The sequence below is a fragment of the Antechinus flavipes genome, chromosome 4 (assembly GCF_016432865.1).
Source record: "Antechinus flavipes isolate AdamAnt ecotype Samford, QLD, Australia chromosome 4, AdamAnt_v2, whole genome shotgun sequence".
Classification (NCBI taxonomy): Eukaryota; Metazoa; Chordata; class Mammalia; order Dasyuromorphia; family Dasyuridae; genus Antechinus; species Antechinus flavipes.
This window is the reverse complement of record NC_067401.1, coordinates 268,160,868-268,177,871: the sequence shown is the minus strand read 5'-3', so window position 1 is coordinate 268,177,871 and position 17,004 is coordinate 268,160,868.

The window sequence follows — 17,004 nt, the reverse complement described above, 5'->3', positions numbered from 1 at the left end:
CCTTCATTTGATTTATTTTTTTAATTAATTCCCTTGAAATTCTTGACCTTTTGGTTTCCATATGAACTTTGTTGTTATTTTTTCTAAGTCATTAAAATATTTTTTTGAGCATCTGATTGGTATAGTGCTAAACAAATAGTTTATTTAGTATTGTCATCTTTGTTATATTTGCTCACCCTATCCAAGAGCATTTAATATTTTTCCAATTGGTTAGATCAGACTTAATTTGTGTGGAAAGTATTTTGTAGTTTTGCTCATAAAGTTTCTGATTTTCCCTTGGCAGATAGTTCCTAAGTATTTTATACTATCAGTAGTTACTTTAAATGGAATTTCTCTTTGTAACTCTGACTGTTGGATTTTGTTAGTGATATATAAGAATGCTGATGACTTATATGGGTTTATTTTGTATCCTGCAACTTTGCTAAAGTTGTGGATTATTTCTAATAACTTTTTAGTAGAATCTCTGGGGTTCTCTAAGTATACCATAAATATCATCAGCAAAGAGTGATAATTTGGTTTCCTTATTGCCTACTCTTATTCCTTTAATCTCTTTCTCAACTCTTATAGCCAAAGCTAGCATTTCTAATACAATATTGAATAGTAACGGTGATAGTGGGCAACCTTGTTTCACTCCTGATCTTATTGGGAATGGTTGCAGTTTGTCCCTATTACATATGATGCTTACTGATGGTTTTAAATAGATGCTACTGATTATTTTAAGGAAAAGTCGATTTATTCCTATCCTCTCAATTGTTTTTAATTGGAATGGATATTGGATTTTATCAAATGATTTTTCTGCATCTATTGAGATGATCATATGGTTTTTGTTAATTTGGTTATTAATATGGCCAATTATACAAATAGTTTTCCTAATGTTGAACCAGCCCTGCATTCCTGGTATAAATCCTACTTGGTCATAGTGTATTATCCTGGGGATGATTTTCTGTAGTCTTTTTGCTAACATCTTATTTAAGATTTTAGCATCAATATTCATTAGGGAGATTGGTGTATAATTTTCCTTCTCTATTTTCAGTCTATGTGGTTTAGATATCAGTACCATGTCTATGTCTTAAAAGGAATTTGGTAGGACTCCTTTCTTTCCCTATTTTTTTCAAATAGTTTATGTAGCACTCGGGTTAATTGTTCTTTAAATGTTTGGTAGAATTCACATGTAAATCCATCTGGTCCTAGGGATTTTTTTTTAGGGAGTTGATTAATAGCTTGTTTTATTTCTTTTTCTGAAATGGGACTATTTAAGCAATTTACTTCCTCCTCTGATAATCTGGGAAGCCTATATTTTTGGTGGTAGTCATCCATTTCACTTACTTTATCAAATTTATTGACATAAATTTGGGTAATGTAACTCATTATTGCTCCAGTTTCCTCTTCCTGGGTGGAAAGGTCTCCCTTTTCATTTTTAAGACTAACCATTTGATTTTCCTCTTTCCTTTTTCTAATCAGATTTACCAAAGGTTTATCTATTTCATTGTTTTTTTTTTTTTTTTACATAAAACCAACTCATAGTTTTATTTATTAATTCAACAGTTTTTTTTTTCAATATTATTAATTTCTCCTTTTAATTTTAAATGTCAAGCTTTATATTTGATTGGGTTTTTTTTTTTTAATGTGGTCTTTTTCTAGCTTTTTAAGTTGCAAGCTCAATTTGTTGATCTTCTCTTTCTCTATTTTATCCAAGTAGGCCTCTAAGAATATAAAATTTCTCCTTAATACTTCTTTGGCTGCATCTCACAAATTTTGGTATGCTGTCTCATTGTTGTCATTATCTTGAGTGAAATTATTGATTGTGTCTATAATTTGCTGTTTCACCCAATCATTCTTTAAGATGAGATTATTTAGTTTCCAATTACTTTTTGCTCTATTTACCCCAAACTTTTTGTTGAATGTAGTACTCAGTTTGCTAGCCTCTCCTATTTCCTTGCCTGTTCTGATCTGCTCTGGCCCCTCAGGACAAACCTTTCCTGGCAATCTTCCAGATTATCTTTGGCTGGTGAGTTGTTGTACTTCTAATTCTAGTGGGTTTTACCAGTCAAGCACTATTTTTGAGGCTGAATTGAATAATTGGTGTTGGAATCCTTACTAACTGCTAAGTAATTAGAGTTGATCTAATCTTACAAGAAGTTGTTTTGGCCAGAACCTGAAACAAGGTACTAAGTAGAACTAATCAAGACAAGGCTTGTGTTCCCACCTTTACTCAAAGTCCACACCTTAAAGCTCTTTGGGCCAGAGAGCACTATGGGAGAAAACCCATAATCCCATTCTCTCAGAAGGTTCAGATATAAGGCGAGACAGCCATTCCAGAATACATTTTTTCCTCTTGGCTGGCTGATCGCGCTAGACTCGAGAGAAACGACTCTGCTGCAGAGAACACCTTTGGGATTTCAGTGGAGCAACGCCAGAAGCCCTCTCTCCGCGGCAAGTTGGTGCTGGGCTCCCCAGAAGGAGATAAGAGAGATCTTCCATCTCTGTTGGAGGCAGAAGAAAGCAGAGGCAGAGGCTGAAGGGCAGAACCTTTGGATTTGGAGACATCCGAAGGGCTCTAAGCCTCTAAACCGGCTGTGCCCTGAGAAGAACAAACTCCAACGTTTGAACCCTTAACAAATTGGTAGTGAGGTTATGAGAGAAGCTTAGAAAGTTGCATGTGCCTTCTTTGCCATCTTGGCTCTGCCCCAGTTGATTTATTTTTAATCATAATTTCATCTAGAATTCAACAAATATTGCTGTGTAAAGAACTATAGGCACTGGAACTACTTTTCCTCCTTCTTTCTCTTCTCTTCTTGTTAGTTAGCATAGTACTTTACATAGTACTTTGAGGTTTGTAAGGCACTTTACAGAAATTATGTCATTTGATCCTCACAAAAACCCCTAGGAAGCACATGCTAACAGAATCCTCATTTTATAGATAAGGAAACTGAGACAGACAGAAATTAAGTAACTTACCTATGTTAATCGGTATCTAAGGCATGCTTTGAATTATATACACCCTCCAGATTCATTGCTCTAACTACTGTGCCCATCTAGCTACCTATCATCAAAAACTCAAAGAGATATACATTGACATTCGTGGGGAAAGCATCAGATATAGTAGCTATTTTGTGCCATGTATTCAGAATGAAGGGCTATTTGATTTCCCCACCCCCATCACTTTTCAGTAATTATGTAGGCCTTAAGTAATTATGTAGGTATTGATTTCAAAGTTTTACAAAGTACATCTTATACATATATGTTCCTGGATGAACTAGTTCCTTTTGTTAAATTTCTTAGAATGCCATAATAAAGAGTGCTGGATTTGGTGTCTGAAGACCTATGTTCTGTGCCCTGGGTCAGGCTTTACTCAACTAGACTTATTTCTCCATATTTATAAACAACTAAGCAATCAAACTAGATCATCTCTAAGATGTCTTCTCCATTGACATTCTGTTATAATTTTGAGGACTAGGGTTATAGAAGTGATTTAAAAAGAAAAAGCTACAAATATTTCTATTCCAAATAACTTGAACCACTAAATTAAGAATGCAAGAGATAAAACCAATTAGATTTTTTAAAGAACTGAAAGATATAGAAAGGAGAAGATAAATTCTCTGGAGATTGAATCAAACACAATTTATGTTTAGCTAGTATCTTTCTTCTCTCCCCCACACCTCATGTACAAACTCATTTTCTAAAAATTACATTTTTTGAACACAACAGACTTTCAATGATCAGTATTTTGAGACTGCTCTAAGAGTCACTAACTAATTCAGGGTATTGTAATATTTTTTTTTCTTTTGACACCTTTGGCAGTCTGTTCAAGCCTATGGACCCTAACATAATTTTGCGTATATTTAAAACTAAAAATAACTATACCTTTAAGTTGGAGATTATCAAAAACATAATATTTATTTTTCCTCTCTAAAATCATAGATCACTTGAAATTTACTCAGCAGATCCATGGACTTCAGAATAAGCATCTCTGCCTAAAATGTTTTATCTTAAGAGTTAATAATATAATTAATATAATTTGACTTTAATAAATTTATTCAAAAAGAAAAATGGCATTTTAAGAGTATTATTATTATTCAGCTCACCTAAATTCTTTTAAAAATAAATCCAATCCCCAGAATTAATGAAGTTTCTCTTTCTGAACATATAATCCTTTAAGGTTTTACCTCTTTTATGCATTTATAATTGTCTAATTTATAATATATGAATGTGTTATATATGTACGTTTATATCTATCTACCTTTGTTGATATATCTATATCTAGATATACATATCTACATCTATATACCTATATTAACATGTTTATATCTAAATTTATATATTATTTCCCTTAATAGAGTTTAAACACATTGAAGGTAAGGTGCATGCTTTATCCAACTTCTGGTAACTAGTATTATAATATGCAGTAGGCACTAAATAAATGTTATTTCTTACCTTCCTTATGGCATTCATTCATTCATTCATTTAGCAATGCTCTGGTACAAAGCTGAATAAAGAAAAAATAATAAAGCAATGGCTTGTTGCTGTTTGTAGAAAGGAAAGAGTTGTGAAGGATAATTTAAGACTGAGTTTTGTTAGGAGATTAACAAAGAGGACAAGGGACAAGTGCCCTTGGTTTCCTAATTTCAGACACTGGGCATGCTTCAACAACATTGAAATCACTTACATACTGTAAGAGAGTTAGACTATCACTTTTTCTTTTCCCACAAAATTGGAGACAGTTCCACTGATTATCTGCCATCTGTTGTTTTCAGTGTTTCATTTGCTGGAGTTCTCTAGAAAGGAGAGGAAGAAGAAGAGAGAAGGGGTGGGGGAAGGCTCATTCTCAATGGATGTACATTCAGAGTAACTTCAGCTGAGCAAGTGCCCAGCTAATCCCCTTTTGCACACAGGGACAAGGCTGCCACCAACTCTAATTGATTCTGAAATGAATCTGTATAGAAAATTAGAAGGTTTGGATTCCCATGTGAGCTTCAATAAGGAGCCAGGATGTAAGCCCGACAGCTGAATGGATTCAGAAATGAGAATCTGATAAGCGGCTTAAAATTGTACTTAAGTCCAGAAATGATTTGAATGCTGTTGTTAATGGTACATTGTATATTGTCACCTAGTTAATTATCTCTGAAGATGAGTTCTTGCAGTGGAGGAGAGATGCCACTCTTTCCCAGCTTTTCCTCATCACATATTTATTAAATCCCCCTCGCCCACCCCTCCACACCCAGTAGCTGGAAGGCAGAAAGGAAGGAGGATTAGGCCATTGCAGCATCTCTGTGCCTGTCAGTTCCTGGTGCCAAACTTCAAATATGAACTGTTGCATGTACTGTCACAGCCATCGCCTTTACATCTTCATTTGCAAATGAGGGGCTGACATTTGTTAGGCCGTGTATTTGCACACAGCTCCAGCACATGAAAGGCAAACACTGTCACTGCTGGCTATTTTGTTTATGCCTTTGCAGATAGTAAGTATATGGCCTATTTAGAAATTTTCTTCAGAATCTTTTTTTTTTTTTTTTTTTTTTTTTTTTTTTAACTAACTGAGATAGATAGTCACGGAGCTACATGGTCTCATATTTTATTCAGGAAGCTGGTCTGCAGTTTATGAAGCGTGCACTGCATTTGATAGCTATTTAAAACTGTATTTTTTAAAAAACTATTTGCACTTTTCTGGTTTATATTCTTTGCATTTATGTTTTTTTCTCTTGTTCACTTTCTTTTTTGGAGTCTATATTAATGTCATTGATGAAAATTTGTCCCTTTAACCAATATTTTTCAATAATGAGAAGATATTTTCATTCTGATAAAAAGATGAAGTGAACAGCAAAAAGAAAAACATAGGTCCATTGAATTTTGTTGCTTTTAAAATAAAATGTTAGATCTTTTTTTGAAGCTACTGCAAAAAAGAAAGAAAATTTGTCTCCAGAGAAAACAAAAGTCAGTTAGAATTAAAAATATTCATCTCTTTCTTGAAGAAACTTCAGGAAACAATATACTAAAGCTCTTTGTTTATTTGGCACAGGATAGGTAAATATAGGTTTGAAAATTGATCTGGTGAATTTCTTGTGAGGGTATAAAATGATGGGTTAATCAAGATGGCTCCTACTTCAGCAAAGAACTACATAATAGCACAAATATTTCTTTGTCCCATCAATTTGAGGAAAATTCTATATAAGAGCATATGATATCAGATGGTAAAGGCAAGAAAAAGAATATAGACTAATAAAACTCAAATCCAAATCACTATGCTTAACTGTCATTATTTAAAACATAAAAGCTATCGAGAACATCAATGCTATTTATTCACTTTATTATTTTGAAAGAATAGTCTCCTACGTCAATGCTAGCATCTGGATGGTTGAATGAATTTATTTGATGTTTTGTTTTTATAAATAGAGACTTAATATAGTTAGATGTTTTAAATTATAACAAAGGAGTGGATGGAAATAGAAGAGAGGGAGGTTTGGTAGAAGGATTTTGGAGATGGAAAGAAAAAACTGGAAGAAAGAATAAGTAGAAAATCAAGAGAAAAAGAAAGAAAATGGGAGGAAAGAAGGGATGATGATGGTAACTGATGAAGGTAGAAGAGGACAGGGTACAAACAAGTCAAATCCTTTGACTTAATCAGCTCTGTAATTTACTTGCTTTATATATGGCTTCATTAATAGAGCAATGTAAGAGGTCAATCGCAAATGTTTATATATACAAGAAGTTCTGATGTGGGAAACTGAGAATATTTTATTGTTGTTGTTCAGTCATTTTAGTTATGTACAACTCTTCATTTTTTCTTGATAAGGATACTGGAGTGGCTCACAACTTCCTTCTTCAGCTCATTCTAAAGAAGAGGAAACTAAGACAAAAAAGATTGTCTCAGTGTCACAAAGCAGGGTCCGTATCTGAGGCCAGATTTGAACTCACAAAAATGAATTTCCTTGACCCCAAGTGTAGCATTCTATCTGCTGTACCACCAAGCTGCCCTTACTCCATTCCACACCCCCCAAAAAGGAAATCATTTATTATAAAGTGATATTGGACGTAAAAGAACTTATTATAAAGTGATATTGGATGTAAAAGAACTTGACTCAGTAAGATATAAATATTGGGTCCATGATATCATTGTTGTGAGGAGGTTTTAACAAGAAAGCAGTTTTCTATCAGTACAATTCTGTACTTTCTATACAATTTACAATGCAGAGTTGCTCAGAGCAATGAGCAGTTAAGAGACTTTCCTAGAGGTAAATATCTACTTTTTTGGGGATAGGAATTTAGCTTGTGTCTTTTTGTCTCTGTGGTCAGCTCCCTATTTACAACAGTATATTGCCAGGATTACATCCTTGAAAGAAATGTTGTTGTCATCACTTTGGGATGGACCTAATAAAAATGCAGATGATAGTCTTTTAAGTATTTTTAGTTATTTAGACATAAATCATATTCTGCCCCTACTTTTCAGAGAATGGATCATTTCATTTCACAGTTCCTCTGCTCTATTTCAATTAGCTATATATATATATATATATATATATATATATATATATATATATATATATTCACATGGAATTGTAATGTTAGCATTTGACTATATGGGGGCAATACATAGTTGCATCAATGTGGAATATGAAAAAGGTAAAACAAGTTTTAGGAATGACGAAAAAAGCTTAATTGAGCTCAATCACTCAACCTTAAAAATAGTGTTTAATGGGAAAAAGTTAAAATTATGTCCTAAATTTAAGAAAAGGGCATTTGTATGGTACAGTGGATAGAATGTTGAGAATAAAGTCTGGAAGACTAGTTTTCCTGAGTTTAAGTCTAAACTCAGATGCTTTACTAGCTGTGTGACCCTGGGATTTTTCACTTAAACCTGTTTACCTCCTTTTTCTAATCTGTAAAATAAATTGGAGAAGCAAATGGCAAACCACTCCAGTATTCAAGTGGGGTCACAAAGAGGCAGACTTGATTGAACAGCAACAGATTGAAGCAAAAGGAAACAATAAAAATTAAGCCTATAGAAAATCATCCTTCCATACTAGCTAGATCATTTCATTATGTTTGAAGACTGCTTTTTTGTTTAAACATGAATTAAATTATAAAGAATCATTTACAGATTAAAAATTTTAAAAGTGAAATTTCAAGAAAAACCTTTTAATTTCATACTATATATTTCCCCTTCATTTTGTTCCCTACTGATTGGGCCAATTTTAACTAAAGACCTCATTTTGTTTCTTTTCACTAAGAAAAAAAGTGATCCACTAACTTAATCTTTTTCTCATCAATTTAGTAATTTATTATAACTGGAAAGACTAGAAAACCTGGACATCTGTTGAATGACTAAATATATTCAAATTAAATATATAACTATCCACTGGAAATGGCACTGACTACTGTGTGAATTATGCAAGATATTTTAAATAAAGTATCACCTGACTTGCATTTTGATGGGAATTAAGGATTCTAAGAAGCAGATAAAAACTTGAATTGGAAGCAGGTAGAATTCCAGTCGTAGGGTTGGGGAGAGAATCTGTGAAAATATAAAAAAGTACATGTTAGAAAAAAGTACAAAAGTACAGTGATGATGATGATGATAACAATAAAGATGATATAATTGATGTATACAGAGAGGGAGAACTATAAACAGCACCAAACAAGCATTTCACGGGGGAAAAAAGCCTAGGAGTATCTTCACTTGCTCTTTGTTGATACTCCCTTGATCTGTCCACTTCAGTTCCCTGTTTAGTTACTTTCCACCAGATTCCCCTCATAGGTGCCACTATTTCCTGACAGCAAAGAGAATTAGGAAGGAATATTACATAGTTATTACTTCTTCTTTCTTCCCTTTATAATATAGAACTATTATATTTGCAATACTATAGACTCTGCTACTAATATATCAATATATTTTCATTATGGCTAATAACATTGCTCTCATAATATCTTCATCAGTCACTTTAACATAATTCTCACATGCAACATTATTTTTCTTCAGTGGAAAATTAAGATGAATGATCTCTATGATAGTATTATAGCTCACAACTTATGGATATTTCTTGAGCAGTCTTGACCTACCTCACAAATTAGTTATTAAGAGATGGAGCCAAGATGGGCAAGAAAAATTAAGAAGTTTCATGAATTCTCCCCACTTTCCTCTAAAACTATATTAAATCAAGGTTCTAAATAGATACTGAAATGACAGAATCTACCAAAAAGACAGTAGAATTTTTTTCCAACTTAATATAGTTTAGAAAGACTTCAGGATAGGTTTGCCTCATTTGGTAAAAAGGGACTATGGCCCAGAAGACGCAGTTTTCAGGAAAACCAGCAAAAGATTTAGTCACAGCTCAGATCAGCAACTAAAGCCTCTTGATCCTAGCTCAGAAGATCAGCTGGAAGGCCTCAATCCCAGGACAGAAGGTAAACTTGCCAGCCCTGGAATCTAGGGCACAATCAGTGTGATTAGGCCAAGCCACTCTACCATAGTGATCAATCAATCTAAATCTGAGACATAGGCATAGAAATTTAGTAGCCAAGCCCTGAGCTGCTAGTACAAAAGGCTTGGAATAGTGTCTCTTGTGCTCCAAGAAGAAATCAATTTTAAAAATCATAAAATAGGCAAAAATGAGCAAAAAATAAAAAAATAACTCTGACCACAGAAAGATAATATAGAAAAAAAATGATCAAAATGCAAACAAGTAAAACTATGTCAAAATCCTTATATGAAAAGCCCCAAAGGGGAATATAAAATGATTTCATGTCCCAAAAGCCTTTGGAGAAGATCTCAAAAAGAATTTTAAAAATCAGATAAGAGAGATAGAAGAGAAATTTGGAAAAGAAATGAGAGATATGACAAAAAGATTCAATATCTTAGGGAAAAAAGGACAAGATTTGATTGAACAAAACAATTCCTATAAAAATGCAATTAGTTGGGCCAACTAGGTGGCACAGTGGGTAGAGCACCAGTCCTGAAGTTGGGAGGACTTGAATGCAAATTTGACCTCAGACATTTAACACTTTCCAGCTGTGTGACCCAGGCAAGTCACTTAACCCCAATTGCCTCAGCAAATAAACAAATAAACAAATAAATAAATGGAATTTTTAAAAAATGCAATTAATCAAATTGGAGAAAATACAGAGATACATTTTTAAAATATGATGTAAAACAGCTAACTGAGGAAAAGAATTTCTTATATATTAGAGTTGGATTAATGGAATCTAATTACATTATGAGACATCAATAATCATTCCATCAAAGTTAAAAGAATGAATAAAATAAAATATAATTTAAAATACCACAGGAGAAAAACAACTGACCTGACAAATAATTCCAGGAGATTTTTATTTTTTAATAATAGTGTTTTATGTGGACTGTGAGAACTGAATGTGGATCACAATATAGTATTTTCATCTTTTTTGTTGTTTGCTTGCTTTTTTTCTTTTTTTCTCATTTTTCATCTTTTGATCTAATTTTGTGTGTGTGTGTGTGTGTGTGTGTTGCATAATGAATGCAGGGATATGTCTTCTGGGTTCTTCTTATTTTACTTAGCATCAGTTCATGTAAGTCTCTTTCTAAAATCACCCTGCTGATCATTTCTTACAGAAAAATAATACCCCATTACATTCATACACATAACTTATTCAGCCATTCCCAAATGATGAGCATCTACTCATTTTCCAGTTCATTGCCACTACAAAAAGGCTGCTACTTTGCACATGTAGATCATTTTCCCTTTTTTATGATCTCTTTGGGATACATACTAGTAGAGGCACTACTGAATCAAAGGATATGCACAGCCTGATTGCTTTTTAGGCATAGTTCCAAATTGCAGGAGAGATAATTTTAAAATTTTTAGATTACCTGAAAGCCATGATAAAAACAAACAAACAAGTGAACAGATTAAAACAAACAAACAAACAAACAAACAAGCCTGGGCAGCATCTTGCAAGAAATTTTCAAGAAAAACTGTCCTGATATCTTAGAATCAGAGGACATAATATTCATTAAAATAATCCACCAATAATTTCCTGAAACAGCTCCCAAAATAAAAATCTTAAGGAATATTGAGATCTAATTTCAGAATCATCATATCAAGGAGAAAATATTACAAGCAGCCAGAAAGAAACAATGCAAATTCAAGGAGCCACAATCAAGGTTACAAGGAACATAGCAGCTTTTACATTAAAGGATCAGAAGGCTTGGAATATAGTATTCTGGAAGCCAAGGAGTTTGAATTACAACCAAGATTTAATTACTCAAAAAACTGAACAGAATCTTTCAAGGGAAATGATGTACATAATTTCTGATGTAAAGACTAGAGATAAATAAGACTCAAGAGAAGCATAAAAAGATAAACAGAAAAGAAAACAACATAATATTGAATAAGAATAAACTGTTTATATCTCTACAAAGCAATCCCTAATAAGCAATACTTGTAACTCTTCAGAATAGTATCTCTATTAGTGAAGTTAGAAGGAATATACATAAGCACTGGGTGTGGTCTTAGTTGACTTTCAAATGATGATATAAAATTAAGGAGTTAAAAAATGTACTAGAAGTGGAAAAAGAAGGAAAAATAGTAAAATGAAATTATATTAGGGGATTAGAACAGAAGGGCATGAACATTGTTTGAACCTTACTCTTGAGGAATTTGACTCAAAAAGGGAATGGCATAAACACTAGATTGTGTGAAATTTATTTTACCCCTACAGGGAAGCAGGAGAGGTACAGGGGAAGAAAGGAGGTTGGGCACTGATAGAGTGGAAAGAATTAGGAAAAGAAAAAAAGTAGGATAAGAGGGGGTGATATAAAAGAAGGCAGATTGAGAAAGACAGTGGTCAGAAGTAAAATACTTATTAAAAGGGATAGGGAGAAAGGATAGAGAAAAGTATAAACAGAGGAGAAAACAAGATGAAGAGACATACACAATAATCACAAATATGGAAAGTCAATGGGGTGGTGTCTTCCACAAAAGGAAAACAGATAACCAAGTCAATTAAAAAATATCAACAGAATCCTAAAATATATTACTTATGCAAAGCACATTCGAAGCAGAGACATACACAAAAAAGTAAAGGTAATAGGATGAGTAGAATATGTTGTACTTCAGCTGAAAAAAAACAGAATCAGAAGTAGCAATCCTGATCTTAGACAAAGCTAAAAAAAATGGATCTAATTAAAAGTGACAATGAAGGAAATGATGTCTTGGGAAAACTTAACATAGTCAGTGAAGTAATATTAATACTAAACATCTAAGCACCAAGTGATATAGACTCCAAATTTTTTAAGGGAAAGTTAAATGATTTTGTGGAGCAAATACACAACAAAACTATAATAAAGGAGAATCTTAACTTCAACTATTTAGAACTAGATAAATCTAACTACAAAAGAAAACAAGAAAACCGTTAAGAAGACAAATACAATTTTACAGACAGATATGATAGACATCTGGAGAAAATTGAATTGAATCATTTATAAAAAGCTCACAATTAAATGCATAAAAAGAGAAATAGTAAATGAATATCTTTCAGATCATGATATAATAAAAATTATATTAAATAAAGGGTCATGAAAACATAGATTAAATTTAGTTGGAAACTAAATAATCCAAACAAAGAATGAATAGTCAAACAAAAAATCAAAGAAATGGTCAATAATTTCATCAAAGAGAATGACAATAATGAGAAAACATGCCCAATTTATGAAATGAAGTCAATTTAATACTTAGAAGAAGGTTTATATCACTACATGCTTAAATGAATAAAATAGAGAAAAAGCAGATCAATGAATTGGGCATGCAACTAAAAAAAGGACAAATTAAAAATCCTCATTTAAGTACCAAATTAAAAATTCAGAAAATCAAGAAAGAGAAAAATCAAATTACCAGTATTAGAGATAAAAGGGGTAAATTCACCAACAATGAAAAGGAAATAAAAACCGGAATATGTCAATAAATTATATGCCAAAAAAACTGATAATTTAAGTGAAATTGAGGAATATACACAAAGATCACACATACACACAATGTCCAAATTAATAAAAGAGAAAATAAAGTAATTAAGTAATCTCAGTTTAGAAAATGAAATTGAACATACCATGATAAATTCCTTAAGAAAAAATCTATTTTATACACATAAGCATCTAGAGATATAAAACTTCCCCTATGGACTGCTTGACTAAATCTGATTTTTGCTATATTTTATCTTATTTTTGTCATTCTCTTGGATTAAATTATCTGTTGTATGTCTATAATTTGTTCTTTCACCCACTCATTTTTTAGGATCTGATTAACTAGTTTCCAGTTAATCTTGGCCTGTTTTTCCCTGTTCTTTTATTACATGTAATTTTTATTGCAGTATGATCTGAAGAAAATGCATGTACTATTTCTGCCTTTCTGCATTTGACTTTAAAGAGAGAAGCAAAATAAAATGCAAGCAAACAACAACAAAAAGAGTGAAAATATGATTTTATGAACCACATTCAATTCCTATAGTCCTTTCTCTGGGTGTACATGGCTCTCTTCATCACCAAATCATTAGAATTGGCCTCAATCATCACATTGTTGAAAAGAGTCACATCTATCAGAATTGATCATCATGTAATCTTGTTGCCATGCATAATGATGATTTCTTATAGAACAATAATATTCCATAAAATTCATATACCATAATTTATTCAGCCATTCTCCAACTCAGTTTTCAGTTCCTCGATACTACAAAAAGGGCTGCCACAAACATTTTTGCACATGTGGGTCCCTTTCCCTCCTTTAAGGTCTCTTTGGGAATTAAGTCCAGTAGAAACACTGCTGGGTCAAAGAGTATATTTTTATATACTCTTGTATTCATATATACATATTATATACATGTATATACATATACAATATATACATATTCAAAGAGCATAGTTTCATAACCTTTTGAGCAGTTCCAAATTGGTCTCCAAAATGGTTGAATCTGTTCACAGTTCTACCCACAATGCATCAGTGTCCCAGTTTTCCCACATCTCTTCCAACATTCATCATTATCTTTTCCTTGTCATCTTAGCCAATCTGAGAGATGTGTAGTGGTATCTCAGAGTTGTCTTAATTTGCATTTCTCTGATCAATACTGATTTAGAGCACCTTTTCATATGATTGGAAATGTTTTTAATTTCTTCATCTGGTAATTGTCTTTTCCTATTCTTTGACCATTTATATATTGGAGAATGGCTTGAGTTCTTATAAATTTCAGTCAATTTTCTATTTTAGAAATGGGGCCTATATCAGAACCTTTGAATGTAAAAATCTTTTCCCAGTTTATTGCTATGGTACATGAAGCTAATAGAATATTATTGTTCTATAAAAAACTGAACAAGCTGATTATCGAAATGCCTGGAAAGATTTATGTGAACTGATGCTGAGCAAAAGAAGCAGAACGAGGAAGACTTTGTACAAAATAATAGCAAATTTGCTATGATCAACTATGAAAACCTTGGGTCTTCTCAGTGGTTCAGTGATCTGAAGCAATTTCAGTAGACTGGATAAAAAATGCCATCTGCATCCAGAAAACGATCTAAGGAGACTGAACATAAATCAACCCATGCTATGTTCATTTCTTTTTTTTTTTTAAATCTCTCCCATTTTTTTCCTTTTGCTCTGATTTTTTTTCTCCTAGCAGTATTCATAAAATAATGTGGATTTTAAAAATCAGGATATACAATGAGAAAACAAAGCTATCACTTTTTGAAGATGACATGATGGTATACTTAGAAAATTCTAGAAAATCTTAGGCCATATAGATAAAGGAAGTTAGGCAAATTGTACAAAAGAGATTACAGTCACACTTTGAAGGCAGTGGATACAGGATCCTGATGCATTACCCATACTTAGGTCTAGTTCCCAGTTCCTGGGCAAAGAAACATAAAATTGCTTGTGCTACGGAGGAGGGAGAGAAGAATCCTGATCACAAGAAGAGTGCTTGTGGACACTCACGAAATAGTGGGAAGCCCTTGTAATAAGTTCAAGCAGAAAAGAGCACTACTAATAGTCCTGCAGAAGAGCAGGATATCTAGTCATAGTTCCAGAGGTAAAATGTACACTCACACTTGAAAATTTAGGGGAACAAGTTAATCTTCTTGGCAAACTATCAGAGCAGACACCAGAAAACAGAAATCACACTTCTTGAATAATTCTAATTTGAAAGCACTAAAAACTCACAAGAGTCCCAGAACTACCTCTGAAAATAGAAGCATGAAAAATCTAAAATTTGAACAGTGCTCCCTCCACTCTGGTAGCAGAGTAAAATACTATTATAAAGTTAAATGTCTGGAAACGGGATGGGAATTCAGCAAACACAGAAGAAAATGACCATAAATAACTACTATGGTGGCAGAGAAAACTGAGGTATAAACTCAACAGAAAATAAGGATATGAAAACATTTACTAAGAAAGCCTTAGAGGAAAAATTAGACACAAGATACATAAGAATTCCTGAAAGAGCTGAAAAGACATTTTAAAAATAAATTTAATTTAAAATAAAATAATCCATGTAGAAGAATAATTGCAAAAAGAAATGAAAGTGATGTGAGTTAAGATATGGAAGGAGTCAAGTGTTTAGCAAAAGAAACAACAATATTGAAGAAAATAACATCATAGAAAATGGACCAAATTGTTAAAAAAAAAAAAAAAAGGCAAAGAGATTCACCAAATGTTAAGGGACAGGTCACTATTCTGAGAGCCTCCAAGCTGTGAATCATAACATCTGAAGGAGTTGCAAGGCAGCCTTTGCTGACACAGGTATTGCAGACAGGGAATGAGATAAATTAGAGGCAGAGAGTAGAGGAGAGAGGTCAGACAAAGCAACAGCCTCTCAGTCAGAGAGGTTAGAGAATAGCAACTGTTTCTCAGTTTCCTTGTATCATCCTCTCACAAGAGGAGATCCTTTCTGGGTTGGATCTTTAGTAGCCACTGTCAGGTTGCTCCTGTGTATACCAACAGCTCTTCCATGTATTCCAAAAACCAAAAGTGAGAAATCCTTGAAAAACAGAATTGTGCAAATGAGAAAAGAGATGTAAAATTCACAAATAAAACAAACTAACATTTCTGTAAGAAGCAGAATTGGGCAAATAAAAGAAGAAATGCAAAAGTTCACTAAAGAAATGAATTATTCATCATTAGATGTGGGGAAATGGAGGCCAATGATTGCATAAGAATAATCAAAGATAGAAAATCAGAGAATGAAAAAAGTAGCAGAAAATATTAAATATTATATCAGAAGAACAGCCCTAGAAAATTGACCTAGAACCAGAGAATCAAATAGAAATTGAAAAAATTCTCCAGCCATCTCATTAAAGAGATCCCTAAATGAAAACCCCATAAATATTACAGTCAAATTTCAGGTCCCTCAGGTCAAGAAGAAATATTACAAGTCATCATAAAGAAACAATTCATATATTGTGGAACTATAGTAAAGGAAAAAAAACAATTTTTTTATGATTTACATTTTAAAAGAATGGTTTCCAATTTTTTATTACAGAAGGTAAAGTATTAAGATTCCAATCTAGGATCACCTACCCAGTGAAACTGAGTGTAATTCTAGAGAGGAAAAACAGATATTTAATTAAATAGAGGACTTTTAAGCATTCCCAATGAATAGACAAGAGCTGAATAGATGATTTGATTTGATAGAATGTATAATTTCAGGTAATAATGTGATAAAATTTTGATAAAAGACTCTTGTAACATAGGTTAAATTAATTGATAAGTAAATAATCTAATCTTAAATATTAATGAGACCAAAAACAAATCATAGAGACAATGCATAATCTTTAAAATGATAATGAAGAGATAATACAAAATTGAAGCAAGCAAATCATTATTTAAGGAACAGTTTCTATCCCTAAATACTTACTTCTATGAAAAAGAGAAAAGCAGATCAAATAATTGGGCATGCAACTAAAATTACTGGCAAAAGAACATTTCTTTAAAAAAACTCAACTAAACATGAGACTGGAAATCCTGAAAATCAAAGGAGAAATTAAAAACATTT